The sequence below is a fragment of the Heliangelus exortis genome, chromosome 12 (genome assembly GCF_036169615.1).
Source record: "Heliangelus exortis chromosome 12, bHelExo1.hap1, whole genome shotgun sequence".
In the NCBI taxonomy this organism is placed as follows: domain Eukaryota; kingdom Metazoa; phylum Chordata; class Aves; order Apodiformes; family Trochilidae; genus Heliangelus; species Heliangelus exortis.
Window position 1 is genome coordinate 3,772,075 of NC_092433.1, and position 14,860 is coordinate 3,786,934.

The following is a 14,860-nucleotide window of genomic DNA, read 5'->3' on the forward strand; positions in this document are numbered from 1 at the left end:
GGCCTGAGAGCATTTGAGTTTGGATGTTGGTCCTCAGGCACCACGGAGTTCTTCCTGCTCTGCTCTAGGGCTGACACGGGGGAGGGGGTATTGGCTGAGGTGGTATCAGGCAGATGATGTTTCCCTTATCTAGTGGGGATCTGTAGTGATAGATCTCTGGGTTGGGAGGCTCAGGGCCATTCTGACTCTCCTGGTTACTAATGAAAAGGGAAAGGACTGGGCTAGAACTGCAGCTTGTGAGAAACAACAAAACAGAGCCAGGGGACGAGCAATGTGGCACCACCTCGTTTGGGAAGAATTATTAGGCCAGCCCCAAAGCAGGATGCCTGGAAACCTCTGTGACACTAATAGCAGCGAGCTCATTCACACTGCAAAAGTTCTGCTGACCTGCTCTAGCAGAACATATTCACTGCACCTCTTCATTTAAACAACCACCGTGGGAGCACTCTGCCTGTGCCAGAAGGTCCCTCCTTCACCCGCTACTGCTCTGCAAGAAGATGCTTTCTGTCGTGCTGCTGTTTGTTAGTCTCCTGGGTCCCCACCACTGCAGGAAAAGATCTGTTTACGAGAAACAAACGGCTTTGCATAAACCCCAGCTCCAAGCTGCCAGCTGCACGTTCTTCCAGCTCAGAATTGTGTCCTTCCCCCTCCACAAAGCAGAGCCCCGGGGCAGCTCCAGGAGTGGGTGGGTGGGTGTGAGATCATGTCACTCAGGAATAGGAAGCACCAGACTTGTGCCCTGGGTCTTGGAAATGCAGATGTGTGATGATTATCTCATGATAGCCATCAGAGTTCCTGCTGTGATGATGCTGGTAGTAATTTATCCTGCAGGAGTTTGAGGGTGGGAGCGCCCTGTGCTCAGAGCCGCAGCGCTTGGGGGTCTCTGCTGTGAAAGTCGCCGAGATTCTGCTGCTGCCTGCACCGTGCAGAGAAACAGCAAGGCTGAGACCTGAGCTCCAGGGATGTGTGTGACCAGAGTCAGGTAATGTCTAGCTGGGACAGTGGATAGAAATGCTGAAACTGCTAATACTGCTACACAGTCACATGAGATTAAATAAGAATACCCTTATTGTCAACTATATGCTCTTTTTTTATTGCCAGATAATATCATACATCATTATAGTTCTTTCTATATGTTTCTTCTTTCTATATGTTCATCCCCTATGACTGCAGGAGAGCTGCCTCTGCAGCAGGGGTGAAGCACACAGGGAAATGACTCACCTCCCATGGGCTGGACATGGATTTCAACCTAGCAAATCCCAGGAAAACTGACAGAGGGGTAGAACATTGTGTTATTCAGGGAACAAAATGTCACAGCAAACAACTGTGCTGGGTTCAGTCATTTGTTGATTGACTTGTAGGCTGTGAAGTAAGTGTGAAGACAATGGACTGATTGTTTCATTACAAAAGGTCAAGTTTGCTGAACACCTTCAGCTGCAAACGATGCTGGCCCAGGCTGCCCAGAGAAAGTAGGGCTGCCCCATCCCTGGCAGTGTCTTCTGGCCAGGCTGGATGGGGCTTGGAGCAACCTGGGCTGGTGGCAGGTGTCCCTGCCCATGCATAGGGGTGGAACTGGATGAGCTTTAAGGTCCTTTCCAGCCCAAACCAGTCTGTGGCTCTATGATCTGAGGGGTGCTGCAGTTACAGTCAGCCTGTGCCCTACTCTTTTCTGGCCAGGGGGCTCTAGCTCTGTAAGAAGGTCAAATACTAGAAAAAAATTCTTCACTGTGAAGATAGTAAGACACTGGAATAGGTTGCCTAGGAAGGTTGTTGATCCCCCATCCCTGGAAGTGTTTAAAATTAGATGAAGCCTTGTGCAACCTGGTCTGTTGGGAAGTGTCTCTGCCCATGGCAAGAGCTGGGGTAGAACTGGATGATCTTTAAGGTCCCTTCCAGCCCAAACCAGTTTATGATTCTAATTGAGGAGATAGGGAATGTGTCAAGTGAGAGTAAGAGGCTCAGCCTCTTCCTCTAGGCTTCTTAAAACCTCTCCCCCTGATCCCACCAAACATCCTGGACAAGCACTGTTGGATGTGGCTTCCAGATGTATCATTTCTTCTTCAGGTCCCAGTGCAGCTGTTGCAAAGCTCCTGTCAGCAGTTGGCTCTGCACTGGACTTGCACTGTTTGGAGCCATGTCCCAGTGAAGTCCTGCTTGGATAAAAGTGTTTCTCCTCTGTTCTTTGCAGTAACACTCAAATGCATCCAAATGATCTGAAACAGAGCTTGTCGGAAGGATGGGTTTAGTCTGCCTCAGGTCCCTCTGGGCTTCCAAGAAATCCTGCTCTGAAGTGATATCAGGGGACTCTGGTGTGTGCAGGGGAGTCTGAACTCTCCCTATACCCTCATTGTTTTAAACTGAGTTCAGAAAACCTTTACCCCCATCCTGAGGGACCTGAGCTTCTGTGGCCAGCAAACAAGTTTCCTTTTCCCTTTTGTTTCCAGAGCTGTGAGGTAGGAAGGAGAGGACCAGGCATGGCAGAGCAGGGCAGTTTCATCTCTGTCTCAGCTTCCCCACTGGCCTTCTGCAGCTCTGCAGAGCCCCAGGATTCAGGAGTAATGCAAAATCTCTTCCCCACATCTCCCCTTCCCAGAAATCAGGCTCTGTGGGTGTTTCCATGCCTGCACGTGCCAAGTTTCAGCCCAAAGGGAGTTTTTACACCTGACTTACAACCTGCTGAAATGATTTTATTGTGGAAGCAGTGACATAACCCTGCAGCAATGAAAATACCCCACGATAATGCTGGTGGTCTGTAAGGCTTTTATGAGGTGTGTCTATAGGAGGTGGGGTCCCCAGTGCAGGGAGAGCTCAGGGTTACATGCTGGGACCCTCCCAGTGAGGGGGACTGCTGGTCCCAGGGCATCCTGTGGCAGCCACGGGGACAGAGGGTTTGTCATGCAGCAGAGCTGGCACCTGCTAAAGGGAAGGTGACATGAGTTGAAATGTCATCTTTTCCAGCTCTTGGCAGGAGCTCTGCTGCATGGGTGGACGAGAGCTTCCCATGAGAGCAGGACCTGGCCCTTGAGAAGCTTGCAGTGTGATGTTCTCTGTAGCCCTGAAGTAGAGACAATGAAAACAGCTTTGTAGGTGCTGCTGTTGATCAGCTGCTGCTGAGTTCAGTGGTTTGAGCTCCTACTCCTCCACCCTGCATTCAGATAATTTAAAAGGGAAAAGGTGCTCTTCAGACTCAAACCGATCCTGCTCAGCTCCAAGATGCTCATAGACTTTTTCTGCTGAAGAATCATGCAGGAATTTGCATTTTCAAAGGGAGATTTATTTTCCTGTGGAGCCCAAGTGCACTCTCAGTGGCAGCAGCCTGTTTGTTTGGTGCTCTCTTGGCTCTCCTGAAGCTCTACTGGTTTGTCCTATGTGTCCCCATTCATGTTGTGGCTGATTTAAAGTTACCAGAGAAGCTGCTTGATGTTTTCTGGGTTGCTGTTTTGAATTTGCTGTTAAAAAACAAGCAGGGGTCTCCTGTGTTGCCATTTTTGGTGATGTTTCAAATGGCCTATTTTGGTGCTATGATGAATTTTAATAATTGCTGTAAGGATGCTATTAGTCAAAATGAAGGAGAAAGAAACCCAATTATTGAACTAGACTGCTGTGACTGGAATCTATAGCTGATATATTAAAGTCCAACTGTCATGCTTAATAATTAACTGAACCCACAGGCAATTCTGGAAAAGAAAATGAACATTAATAATGAGTTAACTGATCATTATTTCTTTTTCCCCGTATCATTAGAACAATATCCTGCAGTATATCAATTAAACAATACAATCATTTTACATCATATGCACTCTGCTTTCCCCTGTACTTTTTCTTACTTTCCCAATACCACTTTTCTGTAATTACTGCTTTTTTTTCAAAGCCTCAGTCTGCAGGTCTGGCTGGGTACTGAGGGAGCTGTTGCAGGATGAAAATGGGATTTAAATTACCTTTGTTTTCACCTGGGCCCAAGAGGGATGATCCACATACCTGTAGCTACTTGAGGGCACTTTCTGTGGAGTCAGGGTTCTCCAGTTCCCCAGGCAGCTTTAGCAGAGGGAAGGTGACAGCAAGAACACCCAAACCAAGTGCTGAATGTACTCCAGCAAACCCCTCCTCAGGTTCCCAGTGCCACCTCTGTGCCAGGCTGGGGAGGCAGCAGCACCTTGGTGGTCTCCAGCCACTATGGCCCAGCCCATGTCCCACAAACTGGCAGGTTCTGTGGCCAATGGGATGGTCCAGGTGGCCACCATGCTGCCAGATGGACAGGGCAGCACCTCCCAACTCACCACAGCTCACCCACCTCCTGGACCCAAAATCTTTCCTCTGCTGCAGAACAAACAAACTTTGTAGTTTTTCCTCTTTCAGCAGGTTGCAGGCAGCAGCCTCACTTCTGGGCCCCTCAGTGCAGGATGGATGCTGAGGGGCTGGAGTGAGTCCAAAGAAGGGCAATGGAGATGGGGAAGGGTCTGGAGCCCAAGTCTGAGGAGGAGCAGCTGGGGAGCATTCAGCCTGGAGAAAAGGAGGCTGAGAGGAGACCTTCTCCATCTCTGCAACTCCCTGAGAGGAAGATGGAGCCAGGGAAGGGGAGGGGTGTCAGTGTCTTCTCACTAATAATAAGCAACAGGACAAGAGGAAATGTCCTCAAGTTGTGCCAAGGGAAGTACTGATTGGATTTTAGGAAAAACATCTTTACTGTAATTGTTGCCAGGCCCTGGCCCAGGCTGCCCAGGCAGCAGCTGAGTCCCCATCCCTGGAGGGATTTAAAATCTGTGCAGATGTGGTGCTGAGGGACATGGCTTAGTGGTAGACTTGGCAGTGCTGGGTTAATGGTTGGAGCTGGTGATCTTAATGATCTTTTCCAACCAAAATGATTTTATGATTCTATGACCCACACAGAAAGGTGCACTGATGTTGCCTGGAAACCCACCTTTGGAGGAGTGGATCTGTGACTGTGATTGTCCCAAATGATTTTAGAAAAACACTTTTTATCCTGGTAAATATTTTTATAGGGAGAATGGATGGGCTTTGGTTTAACATTCACTGCAGTCACACATTAGAGCTACCTTAAGGGAGTAATTTTAATTTGGATCTTATCTGCTGCATCTTGGTGAGCTCTGCCAACCTTATCCTGCAGTCCTTGCAAAAAAAAAAAAAAAAAAAAAAAAATCACTGTTTTGGCTCTGGATTTGCTAATATTTGCAGTAGAGTCTGAGAAACAGTAGAAATATTGCACAAATACTGAGTATAATCTGAAGTGGCAGCAAAGATGATGGTTCCCTAATCTGTGCCCAGGGAGAGGAAAGCAGAATGCAGATGGCAGAGGAGAGCTGCCTTCTGAGTCACTTGGAGGTCTTTGGTGCTCACCAGAGACCTTGGGATAAGCTGGATCCTTTGGTACATTTACCTTTTTTGTTTGATTTTGGGTTTTATTTGAGGAAGAGAATGAAGTCTCCAAACAGAAGCCTGGGCTTCATGACGTCAATAAGAGCTCATCAAACACAGGGTACTGCCCACAGCTGATTACTCGTCCCTAGTGGGCTGGATGGATTGATTTCTTTTGCTCTTGCTTTTTGTGATTAGAGGCCTGAATTTACAGCTACATCTATGTTTGAGGAGTGGCTGAACTTCAACACCACATTTCTTTCTTGGCATCCCACAGAAGGGCAGTGTGTGCTTGGGCAGGAGTGTTGCCTGTGCACTGTTTGCCTTCACTGTTCCTTCACCCCCTGGTCCCCTCCAGGCAGTGCCCTTCAGTGCAGAGCAGAGGCAGGGGGGGTTCCAGCTCTTCAGGGATGGAACAGCAGGACAGAGAGTTCAGCCCCATCTGGGAGGCCCCAGGACTTCCCTGAGGGGCTGCAGTCAAAGCAAGACTTGGAGTAGCTGCCCCTTCCTCTGCTGTGCTTGCACTTCATTTTCTAGGCTATCACTTACCCCCTGGGGCTCATGCTGCCAGGCTCCTCATGACCTTGAGAGGTCCCTTCCAACCCAAATCTTCCTGTGATTCTGTGACAGACCCCAGCACGGTTCAGAGAGCAGATGAAGCCAGTAGGAAGGAAAATACACTTTTTAGTTGCCTTTTTTTAGAAGATAATTTCACATCAGAGTGTTTCAAGGAACAATTCTAACATCAGTGATTCTTGGAGGGGTTACTTAGAGGGATATGATTTTTTTTTTTTTTCCAGATGGGGACTTATATTTTAAGCTGTGTACATATTTTATTTTTGGTATTTCTGATTTGAATTTTGAATTCCTCATTTGAATTTTGGTTTCTGGGGTGTTTTCTGGGACTTGCTGTTTCTGCAGTCTTTGTTCACACCAATGATTTTTTAGTATGGGCCTATTAAGGGCTTAGAGATAGGACTGTTAAACAGAATGGCAGCACTATTCCAAATGCTTATTGAAAATAAATCTTGCTTATGCTGTGCATTAAAAATCCAGGATTTCAAGGGTGCATCCTTTAATACATATAAAACCAGAAGATGACCCTAGATGACACATCCTTAGTCTGTGCAAATGTTCATGTAAGATTTGATCCAGTTCATACTGACTTCTGTGCTCCTCATGGCAGTGATGGAAAAGCTTTTGTTCTGTGTGAGTGTGTCCCTGTGGGATGTGCTGAGGGGGCTCTGTGGGTGCAGGTGGGTGAGCTGGAGAGTGCCAGGGTGGTGGGTGGCACAACCAAGGGGGTGGAGCACATTGCTGTACCTCAGGGTGGCTGTAGTCTGGTCCCTGTTTTGATCCTGTTCCTGTGCAGTAGTGGAGACAGTTCACGACAGAAAATATACTCAGGATAAGAGAGTATTCTTTACTTAATATTATCTATAATTATTTTATTATATATAGATAATCCTTATTATATATAACTACCTATAATTATCTACCTAATCCTGCAGTATTATCTGCACTTCTGTCTCTCTTTCGGGTGGGTGTTATGGCTCAGCCTGTAATGATTGCTCTGATCCTAGAAAGGGCTGCACTCCTGCAGTGTGCTGGAGGGGATGGAGGTGGGGATTGAGATGGCCTGAATCCTCTCTTGGTCTCTGTTTCCCTGCAGGAAGCCACTGCCAAGCCCAGGCAGCAGGAGGGTTGTGGAAGGCCCAGCCTGGCCTGAGAACCATCCCTGTGCTGGGGATACCCAGGAGGGAAAAGCTGAGCAGCCCCTGTTCTGCAGCAGTCCATGAGTGAGGGTAAATGAATCATTTTTTCTGAAAGGCATTGTGCTTTAGCTCAGAGTTTCAGTTTTTTCAAGGAAATCTTGCCTCAGAGGTCAGCCTCTTGTTAGCACAAGAGCAGCAGGAAAACCCACTTCCAGCTCTCACCTTTCAAGCCTGCAATAAATTAAGTGATGAAATAGCAGAAAAGCACCTAGGAAAGAAATTGTCCTGCAACTTGAGACAGAAAGAATGAAAAAAATCCCTGGATTTATGAATTAGTTGTAGGGCTGTGGGAGGGGGGAGGGCTGCTCTGGTTGGGGAAGAGCCATCAAAATGTCTTTAGAATGAAGAGGAATAAATGGTAGTTGTATATAAAAATCTCTTTAAAACTGAGGAATGCTATAGTTCTGTTCTTAACAGTTTGGAACAAGTAAATGTCTCACTGCATTGGAGGATATTTACTCACTAAGTCTCTTTAGATGAATCCCTCAGATGCCCACATTATCTGACACATTTCTCTGTTTTTAACAGGAACCAAAGTACAAGTCTCAGCTCCAGGACCCACTGCCAGGGAGATGATTATTCATTAACTCCAGGTAAGGAAAAACGGGCTTAACAGCATCTCTGGTCTCTGGGGGAAATCTCTACATTTATTTCCTGTCAAATTCCTGTTGCTATTCTATGTAAACATTACTCCAAATTAATAATGCAAATTAAGTAGAAAGCAGCAGAAATCCTGGGAGAACACTGCTGGTTTTAGCCAGAATGGGTTTAATTGCTATTGTTTGACTCACCCATTGCCCCTGCAACTGATGAACTATTTCTGGCACAACTACCTGAAAAATTACTTGACTGTGCACTTTATGTAGGAACTATAGCTAAAGGACATTTTTTCTCTCAATTAGAAATGGTGGGATAATAATTGCTAATAATGTCCTTGATTAATTTTCACTGTCATTGTCAAACATATTTCTTATTAATAAATGGCATCATTAATAGATCAGATTAATAGAATATAAATAAATTATTTAGGATACTTCTCCCCATCAGTCAGTGAATAAATTGTTCTTGAATGTTTCTATTCATTAAGCCAGCTGCATTCTATTAAGAAAATCACATAAACCATAGTTCGGGGAAAGACTCTGTAATTCTTTAAAAACCCACAGGGAATATTTCTCTCGTATCAACATTTTTACAGATACAATCTTTTAACCTGGAAGCACTGTGCTCTGGAGTATAATTTGCGGAAATCACCAGAACTTTTGGGATAAACAAACTCGTGTGTCTGGAGCCCAGCTCTGCTGAGCCCCTGGGATGAGGCCAGGAGGTGTGGAGCTGGGGGATGCTGACACCCGCTGGGGCTCGCATGGGCTTGGGGCTCTAAAATCAGCACTTTGCTCCCTGGGGCTGTGTTTTAGTTCCTTCAAGAGCAGCAGAACTTGAGCACATCCTCCTCTGAGGGAAGGTCGTGGGAACTCGGGCTATTCAGAAATGTGGGAGGCTGGTGCTGCTGTCTCTGCCTGTCCCAGAGCTGGATTCCATTTTCCTCTTACACTGAAATTCCCCCTTACTAACTGTACAAATGAATATTTGGCAATAAGTGGTGAAGGCAAATCATTGCTTGAATCTTGGAAAAATGTCTCATTCTAGCAGCGATTTGACAGCACCCAGCAAAGCACATAGGCCCATTAGAATTTTTTCCCACACTTAAGCAGGTTCATATTTGAGCATTTGGCATAGTCTCCTATAAATCCTCCACCTAATCACTTAAAAAGGAGCCAATATAATTTTGATTTTTTAAACTGTAATAATCCTCTTTTCATTTCAAGGGTCTACTCCTTCATTTTCATTCCTGTGACTAACCATTCATGCATTTCTTACAGATAAACACTGGTTAGTGTGGTTATTTGCAGCAATTAATGAAAACCATAAATTTCTTCTCATCTCTGGTGATTCTGCCCTTTGCAGTCCTTCTGGGAGACAAAATTCCTCAGTGGTTCAGTGTGTCAAGGGATGAGAATGTCTTTGTTCTGGGTAGACCTGCAGCACCATAACCACTTCAAAGGTATATAAAGAGTGAACAGGCCTTAAAGCTCTAAAGTGGAGCAACACACAACTGGCAAACATTCCCAACTCTAGCAGGGAACACAGGATGCAATGGTCAAGTTAGGTAAGGGGGAAAAAAGGGCCAATAGAATTTGTAAAACAAACTAAAAACACATGCTCCAATATAATTTAAATTCCGTTCAATTAGGTAACTTGGTTGCAGATGATTGAAAAGAAGATTTGTCACCATCCCTGGAGGTGTTTAAGGAAAGGCTGATATGGCACTCAGTGCCATGGTGTAGCTGATGTGCTGGGGCTAGGTCATAGGCTGGACTTGATCTCAAAGGTCTTTTCCAGCCTCAAGAATTCTGTGATTCTGTGAAGTCCTAGCCTGGCTAAAGACCAAAACCTTGTATCTTATACCTGTGGAGGACACTGAGTTGAGCATCATCCCTGAGGTGTTTTTCCATATGCACTGGTTGTTCTGCTGCAGCCAATCCCTGGCAGCTCTGAGTACTCCACCAGCCAGAATAACCCTCGAAGGAAAACCCCTTCTTGGCCTTCTAATAGTCATGGAGAGGCTGCAGCAGCAGTAGCTGCCTGTAAAATACTTTCCTGCTGATATCTGCTGTTGCACTGGGAGGTGCCTGGAGGGAACTTTGTCTCCCGCTCTCTTTGTGTGTCTGATCAATAGCTAGAGAAGATCTGGTTGCTGTCATTTAAAATATTTTTTTATTTATTTATTTTATATTTAGGTTGGGTGATTTGTCAGGTTCTCAATGAGTTCCTTCATGCTTCCCTGCAAACCAGCCCCATGCTCCTTCCAGCAGTGGTGCAGCAAGAAAGGGGACAGCTGGTGGTACATTGTGCAGCCCCTGTGTGCCCCAGGACAAGTGTGGGTCAGCCAGATCATCTGAGAAGCACAGGATAAAGAAACCAAGGCCAAACCCACTCCTGTCTTGTAAAGGCTGCTTTGGCATCTCCAGCACCACTTGCGGTGACGTCGGCTGCGTGAACTTCCAAGCCTTGGATCACAAAATTGAAGCAGAGGCCTTGAAGGCACTACACAAGCTACTGACTCAAGAGAAAGTACATAACTTTTTTTTTTTTTTTTTAATCATTGGGATTTTTTCTGTTATATCTTTCTCATTCTCTAGGTACAATATTTTTCAATAGAAAGCTTGAGAGGAACGTGGCATATTGCCCAAAGGTGGTGGCTAGTGATGAAATGCTATCCTGTGCTCTGGTAGATGCCTTTTTGTCCCCACAGATTGATGGGTTAGACTGGTGCACAAGTGCACAATATGCTCTTAGAAACTGTGGTGCTGTGGTTTTGATACATGCAGTAACACTGGGTTTGCACTCAGTTTTTAATGAATTCTCTATGGAATGACACCTTCTGTAGGATTTTGTTATTTCCAGTTTGGATTGCTTTAATCACTCAGTGAACATACTGAGGAGATTCTGTTTACAATGGTCTTGAAGAATTTAGGGAGGTTTTTCTCTTTCTAATGGATCCTAATATAATCTTACATATGAGACATGATTTCTGTCAATGTTACTAGTCAGTGACAAAATTGATGGGTATTATAAAAAGAGGTTATTTAGAGTCTGTGTCTCAGGAATATCAAATTACATTTCATAAACAGACTGAGTTTCTAATTATGTGTTTATCCTGGGTCACTGCTTTTTAAAGAACTTTTTGTGCATGGACAAGCCAGGGAAGAGAGCAGCCAACTACCAAGAAAGGGCTGATGATTATCTTGCCCCTCTGCTTACCTTGGTGAGGACACACTTTCCAGGTGCTTTGTGAGGGGCTCAGAATATGCAATTATTAAATAACACTTGGATTTTTTTTTTCTCTCGGGTTTTTATAAGTTAAAATGGGAATGTCTCTCCCAAATGTACCAAATCAGAAAGGGAACTTAAGCTCCAGTTGCTGAGAGAAGGGAAGTTCTGCTTAGCCAGCTCTGTAGGTGGAGTTTGCTGTGCAAAGAACTCAGTGATCCAGAGACAATTTGTGAATGAGGGAGGAAAAAACCAGCCACCCAACCTTTTGTTCTGTAATTGTGTGAAATTACTCTGAGGACATCAAGAAATAAAGAGAAACCAGTTGAAGCAAAGCCCTTGACCTGTAGGGAGTGCAGGGAAGCTGCATCACCCTTGCCTTCTAAGGCCTGGGGAGGCTTCACAGGCACAGCTTCTGCTCTATCCAAACCATTTTGTGTGCTGTGATTTCTGTCTTGATGAAGAAGATGGGGGAAAAGGACAACAAGATACTGTGGGTTAGGCTGCCCTGAGATGGACCTTTTGAGCACTGCTCCTGTCTCCTGTCTCTCCACCCAGCACGCTCACCACTTGTCTGCTGCACTCAGTGTAACCTTTGCTCCTTTGGAGAGGGTGAATTTCAGACAGGTGCTGTTGGTCTGTTGGGATCCTCAGTTATTTTTGGGAAAGTGTCTAAAAGAGGACCTTGCTGATATGTTAATGTGCTGCTAACTCTTAGATGAGTTTCCCAGGCAACAAGGAAATGGTTGTGCTGCTTTCCACTCACTAATGACAAACCAGATATTTAATGGATGACTAAAAAAGAACAAATATTTCAGATTTGCAAATACCAGTGAGAAGAAACTAATTATGTAAAGTAAAAAGGCAAATTAGCATGAAATTAACGAAAGGGGAAATTTACATTTTATATCAGAAACATTCACAGACTGACATATTGGGCTGTGGCCAACATTAATCAGAAGTCAGCACTTCCACTTCTGGGGGAGGCTGCAGAGCTCTACATTCTGGTTCACAGCAATTAGCAGAATTTTTTTATATTTCAGTGTTGGCAGGAAAATACCAGAGATGCCCAAAAACATTTAATTTTTGAAACTGCAAAGGAAGTTGTAGGTACCAGGATTGGGCTTCAGCTGAAGCAGAGTCCCAGTTTTTCTCATTTGGGGGTTTCCTGTCCATCCTTTGCTGGCAGGTGGAAAAAAGGGCTCAGAAGTTGTGGGAGTTTGAAGCTGGGGATGCAGGAGGCTGCAGCAGCTTTGGGTCAGGCACGGTCCATGACACAAAGCTGAGTGACATGGAAAGTCCCAGATGCAGACATGGATAGCAAAAGCCAGCTTCCCAAATCCTGTCCCCCTGTCCATAGCTGTGCTGTAATCACAGGAACAGTCTCCTTGCCACAGGTGAGAGATGGGTTTGATGGCTTTTCCTCACCCTGTCTGGTTACAACTGTGCTGGCACTTCTCTCTGTGAGGCACAGTATTGTTTTTGACTGACTGCTAACTTGAGAAACAGAGTTGTCTCAGCTTTCAAGCAGATGATATGCTGGATTGGTGCTTGTTTGATAGCTAGGATGGGAATTTGGAAGAGAAACTAGGGATATGCTGTCAGCCCCATTAGAGCATTGGAGTAAATGGGCTCTTGATAATTTTTTCAAAGTGAATAGAAGTGGGAGGCAAAGTGGCTTGCCAAGAGGGATAGTTAGAAATTAATGAAAAATAGCTTTGCTTTTTGTAGACTTTACAGATGCAAGGATGGGACAAACATTTTTCTGGTCCTGATTCAGCAGGTTCATGAGGGTCACACAATTCACAGCACAAAGCACTGCCCTGCCCTGGGAGAGAGATCCACTGGAGAGCCATGGGGCTGCAGGAAAACCTTTCATCTCTGCACACGCCTGCCAGTTGGCCACTGCTGTGTCAGAAATGCCTCTGCTGTTTGTGGGGAATGGGAATGTGATAAAGAAGAATCTCAGAGCACGCTCTATGCAAAGCCCCAGCTTTCTCCTGCCTCCAGAAACCTTTGTGGCTCCAGAACCAACCATATGGTAAAGATTTCTGTAGATAGCTCCATCCCCCAGGCATCCCCCTCCTCCATATACCACATGAAGAAGTAAGCAAAGCCAAGCATGAGGACCCTCACTCAAGTTGTACTAAAACTTTTTCAGCCACAAAACATTTCCTTTATCTGCATGAACAGAATAAAGAGACATCTGTGATTTATATGGCTGTGCTGATGCCATAGGCTGCTTCAGGTCACAGCGTCCTCCCAGTATTGCCCAGCTTACGTGGGTGGCCACCATACATCAAGAAAAATATGGGAAGATGAGTGTACCCAGAATTTGCAGAGAGGCTTAGGGCCAGATGCCTTGTGTGTCCAAAGAACATTTGAGAAGTGCTGCTTCTGATGAGTCAGCCACAGGAAATTTCTCTAAGGAGCTGAGCAGTGAGCAGAGGGAGGTGCAAAATGCATCCCAAGAGGCTGCAGGTCTAATGAGGTCCCACCATGCCACATAGGGCTGGATCTGAATGCAAGAGGGATTGTATGGAGGAAATAAGAAACTGAACTCTCCTGGGGGACTTGAAAGGGTCCTGCAGCAGCACTTCTGAGCTGGGGGTAGCAGTGTTGGGGTGAGGAATGCAGCCAGTGTTACAGTGCTGGGATGAGGGTGGCTCTGGGAATGGATTGTTGACCCACTGCCACCACCTTGTTCTTCACCTTGCTGAAAAATCTCCTCTCTAGTCTGCTCCATGTGGCAGCCTCATTTCTGAGGTCTTGCAGGGAGCTCGTTACTTGGAAATGGGAACTAGATCTCATAGCCCTGGACTAAGCTGAAGCTGTGAATACTCTGGTCAGATACAACTGCTAAGGAACACATTATATGGAGGACTGATAAATCTCTTTTGATTGGTGGTTTGGGTATTTTTTGGTTTTTTGTTTTGTTATTATGGGTTGCTCTGTTTGCTAAAATCTGTTTGCTAAAATGCCTTCAACTCTAAGTTGGTCTTTTGACTCTCTGTGCCTGGTTAGACTAAAAGATAGACAAGAAGGCCACTACTGCCTCTTCAGAAAACCCACTGGTGTGTACAGGAGTGCAGAAAATATTCCTACAGTACTGTGGGTGAGAGGAGAACTGTAGCTTTGCATCTCACTCCCAGCAGGACCTGGGAGGAGCAGGAGGGGCCTCACAGGGACCCCAGAGCAGATGTGAAGGGCTGCATGTGTTTCACTGCCCTGGTGAAATGAGGCACCCCTGGCTGGTACTCATTATTTCTGTACATGGAGGGCAGTTCTGTGGCACCATCCCCCACTCTGGGCTGAGTTTCCAAGTCTCCCAAGAACTGCTCCTCACCTCCAAGGGAAGGGTGAAGGGGTTGAGTGTGTGTATGATGTGAAAAACACCACCTCATGTCTTTCCTATGCAAAGGGCTGTGGAGCCCACGGGGGTTTGGTATCAGCAAAGATAATTCTTTTCTGCATAACAGCAGTGTTAACTGTGAAGGGGACAAACCCAATATTTTTGAAATCCAGTTCCAAGTTTACTCCGTGCCGAAATGTTTTCCCATTGCACAATGGCCTGGTGAGCTGCTCTGGGATGGAGTAATTTTGCATTTAGCTCCCTGGGAGCAGACTAAACCACATATATTTTTCACACTGCATCAGGGTTTATGGGAAATGGTGTCTGTCTGTCAAGGTTACAAAAGCAGCCTCAGTGTTTTCTTGGCATATGTTTTTAGACTACCACTGTTTGCTGATTTGTCATCTTGGTCTTGTGAGAGGGGAGGGGTAATTTTGTGTCAAGGATCTAGTCAAGCAATCTCATCTCCTTATTTATTAATATAATGAGGTATGATTTACATAGGTATATACTCAAACTGCAGCTACCA

At 45.5% G+C, this 14,860-nt stretch overlaps 1 long non-coding RNA gene across 1 annotated transcript; it reads left to right on the forward strand.

Moving 5' to 3' along the window:
- Positions 1–711: 711 nt before the first annotated feature.
- LOC139801773 (uncharacterized) lies at positions 712–10,299 on the forward strand. The gene is made up of 5 exons (XR_011728308.1): positions 712–982; positions 7,046–7,178; positions 7,677–7,741; positions 9,114–9,210; positions 9,947–10,299. It is a non-coding gene; the product is annotated as an uncharacterized lncRNA (long non-coding RNA).
- Positions 10,300–14,860: the final 4,561 nt, after the last annotated feature.